The sequence below is a fragment of the Heliangelus exortis genome, chromosome 7 (genome assembly GCF_036169615.1).
Source record: "Heliangelus exortis chromosome 7, bHelExo1.hap1, whole genome shotgun sequence".
In the NCBI taxonomy this organism is placed as follows: domain Eukaryota; kingdom Metazoa; phylum Chordata; class Aves; order Apodiformes; family Trochilidae; genus Heliangelus; species Heliangelus exortis.
In genome coordinates, this window is record NC_092428.1 from 2,578,252 (window position 1) to 2,595,950 (window position 17,699).

The 17,699-nt window shown below is 43.7% G+C and overlaps 1 long non-coding RNA gene across 3 annotated transcripts in view; it reads left to right on the forward strand.

Annotated features, from left to right (window-relative positions):
- The window catches only part of LOC139798129 (uncharacterized), a 217,666-nt gene that overhangs the window by 147,209 nt on the left and 52,758 nt on the right, over positions 1 to 17,699 (forward strand). For 2 of the 3 annotated variants that reach the window (XR_011726740.1, XR_011726739.1), the window contains exons 5-6: positions 5,627 to 5,797; positions 9,955 to 10,058. This is a non-coding gene — a long non-coding RNA (uncharacterized lncRNA). The remainder of the gene's footprint in view (positions 1 to 5,626; positions 5,798 to 9,954; positions 10,059 to 17,699) is intronic. The other variant, XR_011726741.1, reaches the window with a different exon arrangement.

A 17,699-nucleotide genomic window follows, 5' to 3' on the forward strand; every position in this document is an offset into this window, starting at 1 on the left:
AGTGTAACAAGCTGGCAGTGGTTATAATTATTCCCCCAAAATTGTTGTTTCTTTTTTGTTTCCTTCTATTTGCTATCAGAATGACCCTCAGAAAACTAATTTCCATGAGGGAATGAACATTTTCCCCTGTTTCAGCATGGCTTAGGGAGGGATAGCTGCTTCACAGGGGCCTGCTTGCTTCAGTCTGATCAGATGGAAGTCAAGGCTGTCAACTTGACACAAACTGTGAACTTGATGCAAAAATGATTGTGAAAAGGTTTATGCTTTCCTCTTTAGAGTATAGCAAATCTTTCTGAGAAGGTGTTCAATCTCAATTTAATTTCTAGGAAACCCTGTTCTTGGCCTGGGAGAAACCACACCACACTTCAGTGGCAGGAGGTAATCCAGCTGCAAAGACTCCTGGAGCTTTTGTCCAGCCATTCACAGCTCTGGAATTTCAGAATAAACTGAATCAACTGGAATGCATTGGGTGGAAGGGGGTAGGTGAGAAAATTAAGAGATCTGAATGAGTGCTGAAACCACTGGCTCAGTCTCTGATTTCATTCCTGTTCATTTTGTTTATCTAGGAAGAACAGGGCAGGGAATGTGTAAGGATCTATGTGCTGTTTGTTTAGATCTGGAGCAGGAAGCCAGTTCCTAAGCTGAAGCTCTGCTCTGAAGCAGAGAGACTGATTTGCTATAGGGATATAATGAATTTATTTATTTTAATGACATTTCTTGTCTTTTGTTTTATGTGTAACAAAGGAGGATAGTGACTTTCTTCAAAGCCCATCTGTCAGAGATCCTTCATTGTTATTGATTTCCATTCTACTCCTTCCAGCTTCTCTATGAGTTGCTGGCAGTCAAGGGCCAAAGCTTTGTGATATATTTGCTGTGGTTTTATCAATGCCATACAAAGCCTCAGATCTTGTCTAGTTCCTGATTGTGGTGAACCTGAAGATGGAAAACTAAGCTGCACTGAAGCATTTCAATATCCTATTTCACTGCAACTCACATTAAATTTGCAATTCTCTTTGAAGTCAGCAGAAAAACCCTGACATCAACTGAGTATCTGTGTTTCTGACAACATTACTGCTTGTCTGGTAGAGCAGTCCCTGTGGCCACAGAGAGTGAAAAGTAGCAAGGCAGTTTCTCTGAGGTCAGGAATGCTAAAAACCCAGATAATTCACCCTCTGAGCAGCTTGGCATCCCCTTCCCCTCTTCTTTTCAACTTGTTCTAACCTCTAAGCCAGTGTGGCATAGGTCTGAACTGTCAGAACTGGGGGATGGGGGTAAACAGTGGGCATGGAAAGGGGGGAGGCAAGCAAAATATTCCCAAGAGTGGGAATGTTGCTCTCAATAAAGCTGGCTATTTCTCTGAATATAGATGTTGCAGAGGATTTTCTGTAAGAGACAGGCATCCTGCCTCCAAAAATAACTCGTGCCTGATCGTTCAAAACCCTTCATAATGTACCTTGCCAGTTATATGTTGCTGAGCAGGAGGGTTGAGAGGATTATTTCAGCTGTGGCAATCAGTTCACACCTTGAACCACAAGATCGGATTACTTTTGGTATTTAATTTTGAAATATTTCCCCCAGATGTACTGTACCTTTCCATGTTTCCCGGATGAATTTCATTTTGTTATTTCCTGCTCTTATTTCTAAACCTTCTCAGGTCCTCTGTGTTATTCCTCTGTCTTCACTTTCGTTTGCAACACTTCCTAATTTAACATCATCTGCAAATTTCATTATTGTATCAGCTCTTTATATCTCTTGATCAGTGGTTTTAAAATATTACTGAAATATTAAAAACTTGAGTTCAGCACGGGCTCTGCAAATTTCCCAAGGGGCAGTTCCCTCAAATAATTCATTCTTGGGGAGTTTGTGTATGGTTGGTGTATGTGACACTGTGGATGTGCAGAAGAATACTCAACAGAAGTTGCTGAAGTCAATCAGTGCTTTTTTTGGTCTGAGAAGCTGAGTCCACAGACATCTCAAAGGTGGGAAATAGCAGAAATAGGGAGTGGGAGCATGGCTGTACAAGCAAACATGGGAGTTTTCTATGGGAAGCCTCTTGCAGGAATGAATTAAAAGATGTCACAAGCATCCTTCACATCACAAGTAAAGACTGCACTGTGAAAAGAAGATTCAGATAGTCCAAACAAGCCTGATAGTTCCTTTCAGGAGCAGGAATAGTGAAAGAAGTAGTAAAGAAAGAGGTCCAAGGGTTTGGTGGGGCTCTAAAACAGTGATTTGAACTTGAGTTATAGCAAGTGGAAACCAAGGAGCTGAGAAGGAAGAGCATGAAAAGATAAAAATCTTTGAAATGGTCACTGAAACAAAGGGAACAAGAAAACTGTGAGACCGAAACTAAAAAGATCTGTTGAAGTAGCTGAGGCAGCAGATGACTAATGTATGAACTCTGGAGCAGCAGAATAAAGAATAGGGTGAATTTTAGAAGTTTTTAGACACAGTTTTATGCTAGCATCTAAATAAAGTTGAATAGTTCCATTAAATGATTTACTAACACATAAGACATTGTACAATGATAACTTCTTTCTGTTTGGCAGTTTACTAAGTTTGTCTGGCAAGTTCTTTCTGCAACCTCTCTGTTTCTTTGTGCAACCTCTCAGCCCTTGCAGGTTATTTTTCCCTGTACCTGTTTAACTCAGAGGAGATTCTTTACTGGCTGACACATCTTTATGAATTGCTTGCTCTTCCTTACCTTTTGTGATTGCCTACATTCTTGCTACAGAAGAACAAACATAATGAGATATTTTGTTTACTGTTTTTTCTTTTTCAACAACAAAAGTTCTCTTACCTTCTGAGAGGGATTTTTACTCAGTGGCTTTAGGATGATTATTTAGCAGCTGTATCCCCAGTGTAATGGGTCACGTTTCTCAGTTACTACTGCTTTGTATTTTAGGTACTTTATTAGAACTAATCACTAACCAGGTGCTGAGCAAACACAAAATGAAAGCATGGGCTTTATCCCAGTGAATTTGCAGCTTATTGGGTGTTGTGGTACAGTCAGGTGTCCTGGTGTTTGGAACCCAGAGCATTGTGTTTTAAGCATGGTTATTGTTCTGAAACGTGGTCCTCACCAAACTGGAGATTTCAATTACTGTGCTTTGGCAGAATGAACCTGGAAATCTGGGCTCCCTGATTTTGGTTTGAAACCAAAGCTTAATTTCCAAGGCCACAGAAAAGTGATGGTCAGATAGTATTTAAACCAAAATGGTGCTGTTTGTACAAGAGCTTGACACGATGCCCAAAGGTTTTGTGCAGGGTATTAAACGTTCTCCCAGTTCAATTTCAAGCAGCCAGCCTGGGTTGTGCAAGCTTGGTGCTCCATAAGCTCCATAAAGAGAGACAGGGACCTGCACCTCCATCATCCTCTGGTTGTTCCACTTGGACATAAACCTTCTGAGCTAGGCACCTAAAGGCAGACTGGGTGAGCAGCCAGAGTCTCAGCAGCCAACAATCTTGGTGATCTGTTTTTTTTTTGAGGTAAATCACTGAATCTGGAGTAATCATCCACAGCTGTAATCACAGCTATGCTTGGGAATCCTTTTTATCAGGAGGAGGGCAGTGGGGAAAGGAGATCAGCTTGTAAGCTTGCACAGAAAAAGAGTCTGTGTTGGAGAGGGTCAGCTCAGGAGCTGGGCTGTAAGGAAAGCCCTCACTTCAGAGAAAAAGAAAAAAAAAACCTGAGTGCTGTTCTCTGGGAACCTCACTTGTTAGGCAATTTTAATATAGCTGTAACAAACTCCCTTTAAGCTTTTTGTGCTGTAATGCATAGGTCTTGGGGAGGTCTTGAGTCAAAAGATGAAAGCCAACTGCCTCCAGTTGTCCTGGGGATGTGTGTGACACTTGCAGCTGCACACACACACACCAAGCCCTTCCCTTTGGAGTGTGTTTTACCATGAGGATTTTACTGCTTTATCTGGGTCTGATCAGGGCAGGTAAAATCTCCTAATTGCCTAACTTTGAATTTTCTCAGGTTGCCATCTTTGTCACTGTTGGTAATTCTCCCCTGGAAGAACTAAATTCCTGTTGCTTTCACTGCAGATGCTCAGATCTCTACAGCCTGAGCCTGGAAAAAACCATGCAGCTTGAAACCCCCACTAATTGTGCTGCAGCCTGTAGGTTGCAGAGCAGCCTGGTTCTGTTTTCCCACAGCCAAGAGAAGGCCTCAAGGCCAAAATGTCACCTCAGATTTCTTTTTGATCTCAACTTATATTTTATTAACCCTTTTAACTTCACTGAGGGTGTGCAAGGAAACATGGATATTCCCTTTCATGTAAAACCAGCATTGTCCTTACATCTTGTGTGCAAATGTATGAGCAGTTTTTCACACAAAGGATTGTTTAGATGCAATCTATGTGCCTTGTGAGTTTACAGATAAGAGAGGGTGGGCAGCATTTATTTATTTATTTAATCTGCAATGTTTGTGATTTATTCCCTTTTTATTTTCTCTCTTTAACTCCATCCAAAATATTTCTGAGCATCTTAGTGAAATATAATACTAGAAGCCTTTAATGGCACCTTTTCATCTCACAATTGCAGAGTGCTTTTCAGGGCTTAATTAAGTTTTACAGCACCCCTTTCAGGTGAGTGTAATTTGGATGCATCCCTTCCTGTTTGTGAGGAAACTGAGGCAAGGAGCAGTGATTAATTTGAGGCTGTGAGCCAAATAAAATGTCAGAGTGAGAATCATGGCCCAGCAGATTTGATTAGTATAGTATAATTCCAGTAAGATTTGGTTCTTAAAAGGTTTCATCAAATAGGCAACACAAATGATGACCAAATCATTTGGCTCCTGGCACAGAAGGCAAATAGCTCCTCCAGGCTCTTCCTTTCCTTAGTCTTGATGATGCCTGGTGGTTTATACCTCAGTCTAGGTTTGGGTCCTCTCAAATCTTTTAGGCATGCCAGATGTTTGCTCAGTCCTCCAACAAGAAAAGAAGAAAATGAGTGGCTGGTTGCATTCTAACTCTGTTGTCTTCTCAGAGTATGGCACAGGCATTTCATCCCTTTCCACTGATGGTCCTGCTGGGGTGGGATCTGAATACATCCATCAGCTCCTAAAGCCATGGTCTTCTACAGGGTCAACTCTGTAACATGAGTTGCAAAAGACATGGAGGTTCTTGCCCTGGTCCTTGCCAGTGAAGGAAGAGTTTTTCATCCCTCAAAAGTATTGAAAGCAGCCTGTGCTCTTCTGCAGGCTGGGAGGTGGAAAGGAAGAAGGAAAGAGCCCATTTACTCTGCACATTTACACAATGATCCTTTATGGATTCAGTTGTCAGCAGCAAGTACCCAAACACTGCTGCTGCTGTCAGGGGAGGCCAAGGTAGGGGAGTGGGTTAGCAAGGTAGGAAGATGTTCTTTCTGAGCCCTTGGTCATCATGGGTTGAAAATCCTATTTGCTTGATAGACACACCTATGAATATATCCCATATACCACTGATCTCTGGGAGATCACACGTGTGCAGTGTCTGAGGGTGTCCTTTGTACCAGGCAGCATGGTGAGAAAAGGTCTCCTGGCTGTGAGACAGACTCGTAACAAGCAGAGCAGTAGTTGTAATGAGTTAAGGAATCTGTCTTTGGGTACTCAGTGGTGTGAATTAACTTTCTGTTCTCTCAGCAGAGAAGCCAAAGATTGAATGATGACCCTTTGTCACAAGAAACTGATCTCAGACCTAGAGGAAAGAGCTGGATGCACAGCCCTTCACTGCTGGAGCCTCAGTCTGCACCATCTGGGCTTTCCAAAGCCTGAGCAGGACTTGGCAATCATGTCTGACTCCAGTCCCTCCAGGTAGGATATGCAATGAGGTACTACAGTGAGTTCTCAGTGTGCTGTAGCACAGTTGGTCAGGAGCCACTAGGCAGGCAGAGCTGAGGCAAAGTTTTTCATGTCCAGCACTGTCAGCCTGACCTCTTAAAAGTATTCACCTGAGAGTGAAATGGCTCCTCACAGACCTGCCCAGCAATCTGCCATTGCTGGGTTATGAAACTGGCACTGCATGGTTTGTCTTTTTATCAGAACTGTATAATCAGAGTAGAAATCAGGCCATGCAACTGCTGAACAATTTTTGCCACTTATTGCTGATCATCTCTCTGATACCTTTCTTTTCTCCTTCACACTGACCTCTTCTCACAGTGCAGTCAACAGCTGTGGCCACGTGCACGGGACAAACTCTGACAGCAGCATGACTCAGCTGACAGACTCTGGAATATATTATTTCAGCAGAGTCATCTGGGGCTGTAGCTGCCTCTTCTGTAACTGCATTGTAGGTTGAAGGCCTTGGTTTTTTCCTTCTTTTCATCTTCTTCCCACTGCTGCAGAATTGCAGAGGGACCTTGAAGTGTGCTTAGGCAAAAGGGCCATGGGGACAGGCTCCACCTCAGGGTTAGAGTCCCAGCTTTTTTTAATTTACAAGTGCTTGGTTGTCTGTAAATCTGTTTCACTACCCTAATGTCACATCAAAGTCCTTGAGCTGTGCTGGATGAGAGCAGGGGTGCAGGTTTGTCAGTGCCTAAGCAAAGCAGAAATACCTTCAGGAACAGAGAAACAGAGACCCAAGCACAACGCACCTTAGAGGATTTGTTGATGATCTGAGTGGCAGAAGGGGCTTTTTTTTTTTTTTTTTCACATTATCAGCATTCCCCCAGATTAAAACCTCTACCACAAATGCCATTTTCAACCCCACTTATGAACTGAGGCTATTTCACAAGGGTGCTTAAGCTTCTTTAAAACCTCTGTGTGGGGTTGAACTAGTGACTTGGAGACTCCAGGCCACTGGGAAGGAGTGCAGAAAGAGCTCAGGAGCCTAATTCACCTCTCACAGGGCACAGACCACTCCTGCTGACCCCACTGCCTGAACCCTTCAGCTGTCTGGAGAGCCATGGCAAGTCAGTTGTGTGCATCAGGAGGAATTTCTGCTGATCCCATGCTGGGTAAAGCATCCCTGGGAGCAGAGAGAACGTCCTCAGGATGAGATTGCATCCCAGCTCTTTGGTGAGAATGTTTCCAGAGGCAGTGTTTAAGTGTTTAGTTTTCAGGAAGATTAGCTGCACCTTTCATTTGTCCTTTGAAGATTATTTGTGCTCTGAAAAAGGATCTAAAAAATGGCAAAGCAGTGCACAGGCACCTACAAAAAAAGAAAAAAACCCACAAGGTTATGGGTAGAATCTGAGATTCTATCTGTTTTATTGAATGATCCTGGAATACAGTAACAAGGGGACAGTCTCCTGCTTAATCATCTCACTCTTACAAGTGGAAACGATGCTTGGCAACAGAGTGCACTGATACAGATATAAGAGTTGGGGAAAGGAAAAAAAAAAACCAACTAAGGAACAACATAAGTAAACAAAATTCTGCTAGGAGTATTTGTAGTGACAGATGCTTTGGCAGATAGGGCAAAAATATATTCCTTTCTCCTAAAGGGAAATAGGTGGAAGTCCATCAAATAAACTTTGTCCTGGCATATTTTATTTTTGCATGGAGGAAAAGGAAAAGATCTTTTTTGATGTGTGCTTGCTTTTTATTTTTTTGTTCTCCTGTGTTTTCCCTTTCTGCCGTTCCAGAAAAAAAACATCATGGAAGATAAGTGAGGCAAAAGAAGAAAAAAGAGAAAAAAAAAAAAATTAGGAGGGGGGGGAGGGGGAAAGGTTACTCTGAGTATCAGAGAGGGGGCTAATTGTCAAGGTTATATCTCCAAAGATGATTGATGTGAGGCTGGGTTTTTCTGTCAGCCTGTCACAAAGCAGGAATGTTTAATGTTCTCATTATTGGTTACGCTGTTGTGTATATTTCTCTGTCAGCACTGCGGACCCATCTGAACTGCCAAGGCACTTCAAAGCCCTGCAGGTCATTTATCATCCTCCTGACGCTGCGAATGTTCAGCCTCAGCTGAGTGCCAGGGATTTGTTATGACTTGAGAGCCAGCTGACAGACAGGTCTGCTGCAAGAAGGATTCCTTTTTGTCACACTGCGAAAACATCAATGTTCCTATAATGGCCCTACAACTGTCAGAGGGGACTGCCACCTGACAGTTGTGTGGTCCCACTAATTTGCAGCCCGGTGACTTGTTTCCTTGAGTTTAGATTCAGTTATGGTGTCACATGCAAACAGGTCACCATCTGTCCTCCTGTGCCAGGGGGCACACGGTTGGGGGGGTGGTGTGGAGTGAGAGAGAGGAGAGAAAGGATGAAGTGGCAAAGTGGGGGTGGGGAGGGGGGGGAGATGGGAGGGGAAAGTCAAAGGGGCTCTGCGAATCCAAGCCCTGTCTTGATTTCACATTCCTGTTTCCTGAATATTTCTCCCTGACCACAACGGGGAAATCTCTGAAAGTTGTGATGAAAATCGAGGCAGGGAAAGAAAAGACCTTGCAAACAGCCAGAGCTTGTGAGAGGGGAGCGGGAGGGGGGGGCGAGAGAGAGAGAGAGAGAGAGAAATATCAGGGCTTTGTTTCCTTTCCCAGGCCATGACATGATTAATCGTTTTCTTCTGATCTAATTTTGGAACATGAAAAACAGCACATTTGTCTTGAAGAAAAATGATGTGCCGTACTGCGCAGATGGAAATTTCGAGCAATGAAAAAGATTAAAGTGAAATTCCACTCCTTAGACCTAATCATGAGTTGTAGATTATTCTGTCGTTCTAACCAGATGGTAGGCTTGATTCCACAACCCCCTTCTTATATTAATGAATACTAGACTGTTATATTTGACTTAGGTAAGTGAAATGTCTATCAAGCCTAATGGACTGCCAGCCAGCATAACACATGTTGTACCACTGAGGGTCCTTGCTGCATTTTTCATGTTTTATACTAATGTAGAACATTTTGTTTCCTACTGTTTTCCATCATTGTCACTGTTTGCTAAATATTTTCACATGTAGGGGGAAAAAAAGTAAAAAAACTTGTGTCCAGAGCTAATTTCCTCACGTTGGTCGCAGCTATAATTCTACAAGTAAAACAGTCACCCCAAGCAATGCATACAAGAACTCAATAGTAACTTGATTAAGTTCCCAGTCAACAAGACTGCACCAGGCTGTATGTTAACAAACCTAATTATAGGCAGCAGGGTGATAAATTGTGCAGGGTGCGTGTAGCACATCTCTGAGGTCATGTCTAGAAAAGAAGTTTTGCCCCAGGGGACAGGGATGGGGTGTCATTTCTAAATAAAGTAAACACAGCTTCACCCATGGTTCCCATTGGGTTGCCTTCCGCTTTCTGACAAACGTTTTCCTCCCGGGAGTGTCCCAAGGGATCCTCACCAGAAAGGAAGAGCAGAGGAATGAGAGGCTGGGGGATTCTCTTTAGCCTTTCCAAAGTGCAGTCCTCCGAGTGCTGTGTCATTCCTGCCATGCCTGGACTTGTCAGAGTCACGGGGACTGCTCATCCCACCTCAGGATGGATGCCACCACTTGGGCTCAGAAAACCCTGCTATCATTTCCAGCATTTAGCCAAACAAAATGGGGCAGGTCGTGTGCGTGGAAAGCAAGAGCAGGGTGGGATCACTTCATGCACGTAAAATAAAAGGTGAAAATCTCCTGTGAAAAAGCAACAGCTGGGCCCTCGTTGCAGGCAGCGTGGCCCTGGTTCTGCTGGGGAGCACACCACCAGGTAAAGGAAGCGTGTGCACGGTGCTAATTTTAGACACTGAAAGAATCAACAGGATGCATGGATCGAGTTACCCTCTGCCTAGGAGAGAACAAGTCCAGAAACTTGAGTAAGCAGGCAGGAGTTGTCCAAATCTGGATTTATTGAAGTGTGGTAGATACAGTAAAGTTAAAAACTTTCCTTTAGGCTGAACAAATCCTGGTAAAGAAAAGCAAAGCACCAAAGTAATCAAGTAACGAGGGTATTTATATTTGAAGAGGAAAATCTTTGTGCTAATGGACTGAGTTGAAAGCTTACATCATTGCTTTAGTCAGTTTAGTCTCAGGTTTTTTAAACTCTTTTTCAGGTGAAAATCCCAAAGTCGGAAGGACGCGCCTTCCTCTCTGAAACTGCCACTGAATGCTGACTGCTGAATGTGGACTTTGGGATTACACCACAGGCCCCTCCCGTGTGAGTACCCTGCACTTTGGACTCTTGACAATTTTCCTTTTTTCTCACACGCATAATATTTTTCAAAAGGATGAGGTGAGGCTGTCCCGAGCAGAACGCCTGGGTTTTGTTTATTGTCTCTTGCCCACACTAGAAGCAAACAAATTGGAAGGCTTAAATTACTATGCCTCAAAATGTTTTCCTTTGTAATAAATTTTAATTACCAAAAATACTTTTTTTTGTCTTTGTGCTGATCGGATCTGTCCAAGAATACAAGCTCAAATACCAAGATGCTTTCACCACATTTCTGTTCTGGTTGGATTTAGATTCTGCCTTAGCCCTCCCTAAAACTTGCCCTCGTGGGATTAAAATTTTTCATTGCTGAGAATTCCTGTGCAAAAAAACGGCCTGGAAAAATTTTTTTCCAATTAATTTAGGACAAAACTCCCACTTAGCCTGTGTTTACTGAGAGCAGCATAGAGGAGCAAGTTACCCTTTAGAAATGATCTGTGCAGATTACCAGTCTGTGTAGTTCATATCCTCTGGGGGAAACTGGCTTTTTGCAGTTTGCTTCTCTTCTGCGTGGGGCGTGTGGAGCTGAGTTGGCAGCGAAGGGAAAGTAATTTGTTCCTGACAAGGGCCAGTAGCAGACTATTTCTTCACTGGAAGAAAGTGACAATCAAGCAGGAAATTGCAACTGCAGTTCCTTATTTGAACTGATCCTTCTTAGGAGCTGGTAGACATATCTTAACTTAGCCTTTAGCTTGTTTGCCTCGGTCTCACGGTTCGGCTTTCCGTGAAATGTCAAGGACCTTGAATTCCTGCAGTGTTTACAGTTTGGCCTCTGGAATTCGTGGCCTGCTCAGAGTGTCACAGCTTTACAATTTTGTTGTGAAAGTAACACAGGAAAGGCAGACATTGCTCTTCTCCTGGTAGGATTTCCTAAGAATGATTGCACCTTAGGGAGAGGACTTTGACCCACTGAGGAAGAGGATAACACAGCTGAAAGGGAGAGCAAACTTTCTTTTGAATCTTTCCTAAGGCAACTTGTTTCCAAATGCAGGGATGGAGAGATGGCTCTGCTGTGGCTATACCCAAGCCTCTGAAAGCACTTGTCTTCCCAGAAGAACATCTTACAGCCTTTTTGTTCTGCTGTAACTTTGATGGGAAGTGGTGGGACCAGGATATGAAACTCCACAATCTGCACTCAGGAGGGCAAATGGAACATCTTTATAGGTTTGAAAGCAGGTTACCTAAAGCAGGGTCAGCAAGATGTTTGCCCATTTCCACGTGTCCAAACCCTGTGGTTGTGCTCAGAGCTGAGTGTTTCAGATCAGCATGCCCAGGGAGGTCTCGTGGCTCTGAACCAACCTGTTGTTAACTTTCAGGGGAAAAAAAGAACCCATGGCTTCTAACATTTCTGGTGAGGGGATCACTCACCTACATGGGGAATGCCCTTCTGGAATGCTGGGCACTCCCAAGATGGCTTTTGCTTGCTGTCTCCATACACTCTACCCTTCTTGGTAGCCTGCCTTCTGGGAAAATGACTCAACTCATCCTATAGACTCCTCCTATAGACTCCTCAAGGCTCAGAGGATCAGTTGCCAAAGCCTGCTGGCCACTTGCAGTTCCTTGCTGGCCACAGTGACCCCCTCTGATGGGACTACTGGCAAAGGGGGAAGGAATCTGAATTCTTTTCCCATCTGAACTGCAAAACCATTGCTTACAGTAGCTCTCATGAAAGGGATGACAAGTCTCTCTTTTTTATTTAGATATTTTTTTGCCCAATGTTTATTTCCATTTTACACATATTCCTAGCTTCCCATTCTCCATGCACTCTCCTCGCTTTTGTGCCCTGTAACTTTCATCAGCTTATTTCTTTCCTTTCAGTTGTGCTCAAGGCACAGCAAAGGTTGATACCATCTAATACAAACTTCCCTGTTTGCTGTATCATAAGATGTAGTGCCTGGTGTGTTCATTCCTCTCCTGTCATCAAGTGCCAGCTTCAGCACTGCTTAGTACCTCCAGGTTCTTCCTGCTGTCATTTTCACTTCCCCCTGAGGACTAAACATTTAAAAACTGAGAAATCCTAACTGAGATCCTAAGTAACACTTCAACCACGCTGGTCTTGGGTAAACAGTTCCCAGAGTGTTACCATCCCTGACGTTGAAAGAGCAGAGCAGTGAAAGAAAAAAATGTGCTTACAAATTCTCAGTAATCAGGCAGCCAGCTAATTTCTAAACATGGAAAGATTCCTTTAGAAGCTGTTAATTCCATTTCCATTTAAACTGACACACAAGCTGATGAGCCTACTATTTACTCATGGAAGACTTACACCCAATTTTTAATAGGAGCTAATGGTTTAAGACTTAATTTAGTGAGAGGAACCAAAAAATGTAAACCTGGGTGCTTTTTTATCTATTTCTTATGCACATACTTGTATATTTAAACTTTTCTTCATTAAACTGCCTTTCTTTAGGTTTGGGGTTTTTTTTCAGTTTATCTAGCAGGCAACCAAGAGGAAAGAGTACCCATCAGCCTTTGGGCACAACTTTTTTTGCCCCAGCACATGCCTGTGTGGGAGGTGATATCAGGTGCTGAAAAAACACCTGATCTTTTCTTGATCAGCAGCCAGCCTGCCAGCAGCACAGGTGTATATTTTTATTGAAAGGTAAAACCCAGGGCTTTGGTAAGCAGCAGCATTTCTTGCTTAAACGGGGCTCTAGACTCTCATCTCCTTCTGAAGAATAGGTTGGGTTGAGGCAGAGCCCCAGTTGGCTTTAATGGCTCTGGCAAAGCTTCCCTGGGACACCACCCCACAGACACACAACCCTTGCCTGAAGATCCAGGCCCCATTTTAGGTCAGCCTCTGGCACCCAGCTGTCCCCTAAGCCAAGTTATAGGTGTTCTTGTGCCATGCATCTGCTGCCCTGCCACACCAACATGTTTTCTGGGGTGGACTCTGCTTGTTCTTTCTTTGGAGAAGCCCTCCTCTAGCTGCTTCCTGAGGGGTGGCCTTTGTTTAGGATTGAAGATGAATAATTGTGCTGTGCAGCAGGCCAGCTCCTCTCTAACCTTCCTTTTGTTAGGATCTGAACCCTCAGTGGCCTGGTGCCATGTTCTCTACTCAAGAATAAACAGGATCCTCTTGAACAGCTCACTTCTACACATGGTACAACTCAGGGCCCTTACAAAGTTGAAGAATACTTCTTAGACCCATGAGCATGGGGTTTTAAGGGGCAGGGGGCAAGCCCATTACTGATTCTGCTTGGGTTTGCACCTGTACAAGCAGTTCCTGCTTCAACACATAATCCTTTTGTTTTACAGAGCTCTCTAACCTGCTCTGTGATGTTTTGCAGATTCAAAATGGCCTCCTTGTCCTCATTTGTTAGTGGAAAGGGTAGAGTTTCCCTGATGCAGTGCCAAATTTATACAGAATTTGAAATGTTCTTCTGGAGGAGATGGTGTGCTCTGTAATTCTCAAGGAGAGTATGATGTATTGGGGATATATATATATATGTATGAAATATGCTGGTAGCTGGAAAAAAACCCAAACACCAGTATTTTTACATGAAACAGTTGAACATCTATCCTGTGTCCCAGTTTCAGTTATTATTTTTTTGAAGCATGTAGTCGAAGTAAATTCATACCAAATTTCTCAAAAAAATTGACAGATGAGAGCTGGAAGAAAGGTTTCAGTATTCTTGGTGAGTAGCTAACACAGCTGACAATAGCAGATGGCTGTGGTGAAATACTGATGTTTCCTTAGTCCTGCCTCTTCCTCTTTCTGGGATGTTGGTTCTGAGAGCACTTATTAGCCAATGGTTTTACCACATTGCTAAAATTAATCTCCAGATCGATGTAAAATTAATCACAGGATTCTACTTTTATGGAGAATAATAGCCACTGGAAATAAGGAAATTTTGCTCACCCCTATGCTGTGACATGACTGTTAATAAAGACTAACTCTAACCCAGGTTGGTGTTAGGGGCAAAGAAATATAGGACAGAACTGTGATTTATATGATCAGCTACAGAATTTAAACACCACGTTCTCGTTAATCTCAGTGACAATTATTTAGCTAAATCCCCATATCCTTTAAAAAATATGCCAGTGTTCTACTCCAAATTTTGTCACGTTCATACATAGTGACAGGTTTTGTAAAACTGCTTTCATAAATGAACAAAAACCCCAAAGTGCCACGCTGATGAATACCAGTCAAAAGTTAGAAGACAACCCAATTAGATTTCCTGTGGTAGAGGGATATTAGCACACGAAATACAGGTTTTGAAATGCAACACCCCAAAAAGAAATACAGTAGGCTGAAAACGCCCATAATGAGAAATCCATGAGCCTAAATATTTGGTGTTTCTGATTTGCTCACTTCCTCAGGTTAATGTTTCTTCAACATGTTTCCAATTCTTCCTTTTTTTTCTTTTTTCTTTTTTTTTTTTTTTTTCCAGCTGAATTGGTAGTTGTACTTCCAAAGGTGATGATTTGCAAATGATGATTTCCAGCCTACTGTATTCTGTGTATGGCAGAATGTCCATCAAGAAGCCTGTAGGTGACATTAGCAGTGCAATCATTCAAAATGCAGCCTGACAGCACTTCAGTCAATTCACTTTTCAACACTAGACATCAAATACACACTGCAAACCCAGCACCTGCTCTCCTTGTAGTGTGACATCAAATAGGTTAAGCCTCCAGCCCTAAGACAGAGGCTGTCTCTTGAACTGCTACGTTAAGAAGTGACTTTGGCAATGATACTCCTGGAGATTAACACTCCACCCAGACTGGCTCTCAACCTACAATAATACAATCTCATCCTTTTACTCCTTCTGTTTCTCTCAACAGAGCCCCCAGGAGCTCTGGGTCTGCTTGACAGATCAACCACCAAGCCCAGCTCTGGACCTTGTACTGCAGAGATTCCCCCTTCCAGCAAAGCTGGGAGCAGGAGGGCAGCCTTGCCTTGATAAAAATCTGCCCCAGCTCCATGCTCCCTGGGGACAGACTCCCCCCTTGTGTAGCAGCTGCATTGCAATAGCCCCAGAGGCACCTTGGAAGAGCCAAATTTTGGAACTCTTCCTGTTGTCCTGGCTGTATTAAGACCTGCCCTTTGAAACAGTATGATCATACAGCTGGCTCTTGTCTCACTGCTCTTGAGATGAAGAGGTGCAGTTAGTGCCATCCCAGGGCTTTTGTCTTTTGCTGGGGATCAAGAGCAAGGCAATTAATGGTGCCCTTGTAAGTTCTCATTTCATTTTGAGAAGGTCTGCTCCTTGACCCACAACAACCTATACTGTGTCTGCTGAGCTTTTGAGTCAGATCCACGTTTCCCTCTCCATGAGAGCACAGCTCCTGCAGCCAAACACCACAGAGGTACCTGGGAAAGCAGGCAGGGACTGGCCACACCAGAGCTTTCATGTCCAGAGGAATGGAAGAAATCCTGCCAGGACTCCCAGGCCTTAGAAGGGTGCTGTGAATCCCCCTCCTTTTGGTCTGTTTGATAAGAGACTTGGGTGCTGGTGACATAAGTCACGAGGCCAAACAGCTGGGAGACAACTCAGGTGAAACAGTAGAAGAAAGGTGTTGTCAGCTGGGTGTGACAGTGGTGTGACAGTGGTGTGCCCAAGGATGTGCAGAGCACTGGGCAGCACTTTGGGCCATCTGAGAGGACCCTGGGGGACAGGAGTGGGGACTCAGGTGCCACGGGTTCAGATAAGAGGGTTTTGATGTGGCCCATTTAGCACACAGCACCGCTCCTGCTAGTGCTGCAGAAGATGGGATCTTTTCTGCCTACAGGGACAGCACCTGGATCAGTCCAAGGAGGATGGTGATGATCCCATCACCCAGGATTGCAGGTTCATGTTCCTTATGTGGGGTAACCTCTTTCTCACAGCATGTACAGAGAACTGGTTGGAACTGGTCTCCCCATTAACTCTGAGCCCAGGAGAGGCAGGAGGTTTGTGTGTCCTCAGCTTGCAGGAGCTGTCTGCAGTCCCATTCCTGGAGCTCCCCAGAAGGCAGTGCCCTGGTTAGTGCTGCCACTCTTGCCAAGAAACACTCCAGATCAGGCCTGTGAATGCAGCAGGAGTTCTGCATCCCTCATGGCACACAAGAGGTTAAATCAGGACCCAGTAACTTTCCCAGCTGAGTAGAAAAAGCTGTTATAAATATTTGCAGTCCCAGCAGAGTGAATGGAGGAAGAAGAATTCTGTCTTAGAAGATGGTGCAGTAGAAGCAGTGTATGGACAGAAAAGCTGGAAAGTGTACAGGGGGGGGAAGAGATTATTCAGAGCTGCTTAACTCAGTGTCTTTGAGCTGGAGGGATGCTTTTCTCTCCCAGAAGTGGCTGAACCTCTTCCCAGTGGAAATGCTGGGCTCTGGAGACAGGCAGGCTGGATGCTGGCAAATCCCAGGTTGGGGCAAGGTCCCTGGAGATGTGCTGAGTCTGCTCTTTGGGACATGGATCTGGCAGCAGGCTCCCAGCTGGTGACAGGACTCAGCAGCCAGGCTGAGTGAGTGCTTGCTGGGGACACAGATGTGCTCTGAAGATTGCTGTGGCATTTATGGGAAATGACTGCTTTTTATTAAGAAGTGTTGAAACTAATAATAAATATTTACAAATTACTTTAGTGTATAAAATTGTTGACATAACACAAACAGTTCTTAGGGAAGTGAATCAACGTATAAAGCTACATTGCTCTGCAAATGAATTCATTAGTATTTAGTGCAGGAAATTGCAATTAATTATTGAGCATTACGATGGCTTGCTTGGAGAATGGATATATTATTTTACTATTATTAATAATTTCAATTACCAACTTTAAGTACTGGTGATTTCCTCCCCCACATCCCAGGGCACTGATTTTTAAACAGCATCTAAAATACACTTCGGAGGGTTTTTTTGGGTAGCTTTGTAGTATACAATAAATAGTTGAAAATAAAGTTAATTTCCTAGTTGCTCAGTGGGAAAAAAAAACTCTGGATGCCTCTTAATCAGTTATGACCTAGCTTGAGGGAGCTGGTTTATATTGTGCAATAAGAAATGTATTTCTCCAACATTTTCTGCATAATAACCAAAATTCCAAGAGGCCAGATTTACCCCTGCTAGTGATTTTTATGTCCTTTCCATCAAACAAGAGTTAGTATGCTCAAAAGCCTGCTGCCCTTACACCTACTATATTAAATTGGTATTAAAAAAAATTGCCTCAAAAACTTCTGTAGATGATGATGGTCTCCTTGTTGGATCTCTAGTTACCCCTGTTGCTAACCTGGTTGCCCCAACTATGGTCTTGTAGATCTCCAGCCATTTAGACCTGCAGCACAATATTCAGATGATCTATTTTCATGTATCTTCAAGCAGGTGCATCACATGAATGCAGGGTTTTTTTGGCTCATCAGGCCTGCACATCCCCAAATCTCTGCTCTGGTTCTCTACCCATCTGCTCTCCTCCAGCATCTCTACACTCTGCTCTCTCAGGCTGCTGCTTCTGCCTTTGTGGTGACCTTCCTGGGGTGCTGGGACACAACAGCTCTCAGTGATGAGCACTCTCACTTCTCAGTTACCACTTTGCTCTCAGTGTGTTGGTAGGAATGGGTGTGCCTGGCCGACTGTACCTCTGACCACCCCACCACAGTGTTCCCTCAGCTCCAGTTGTC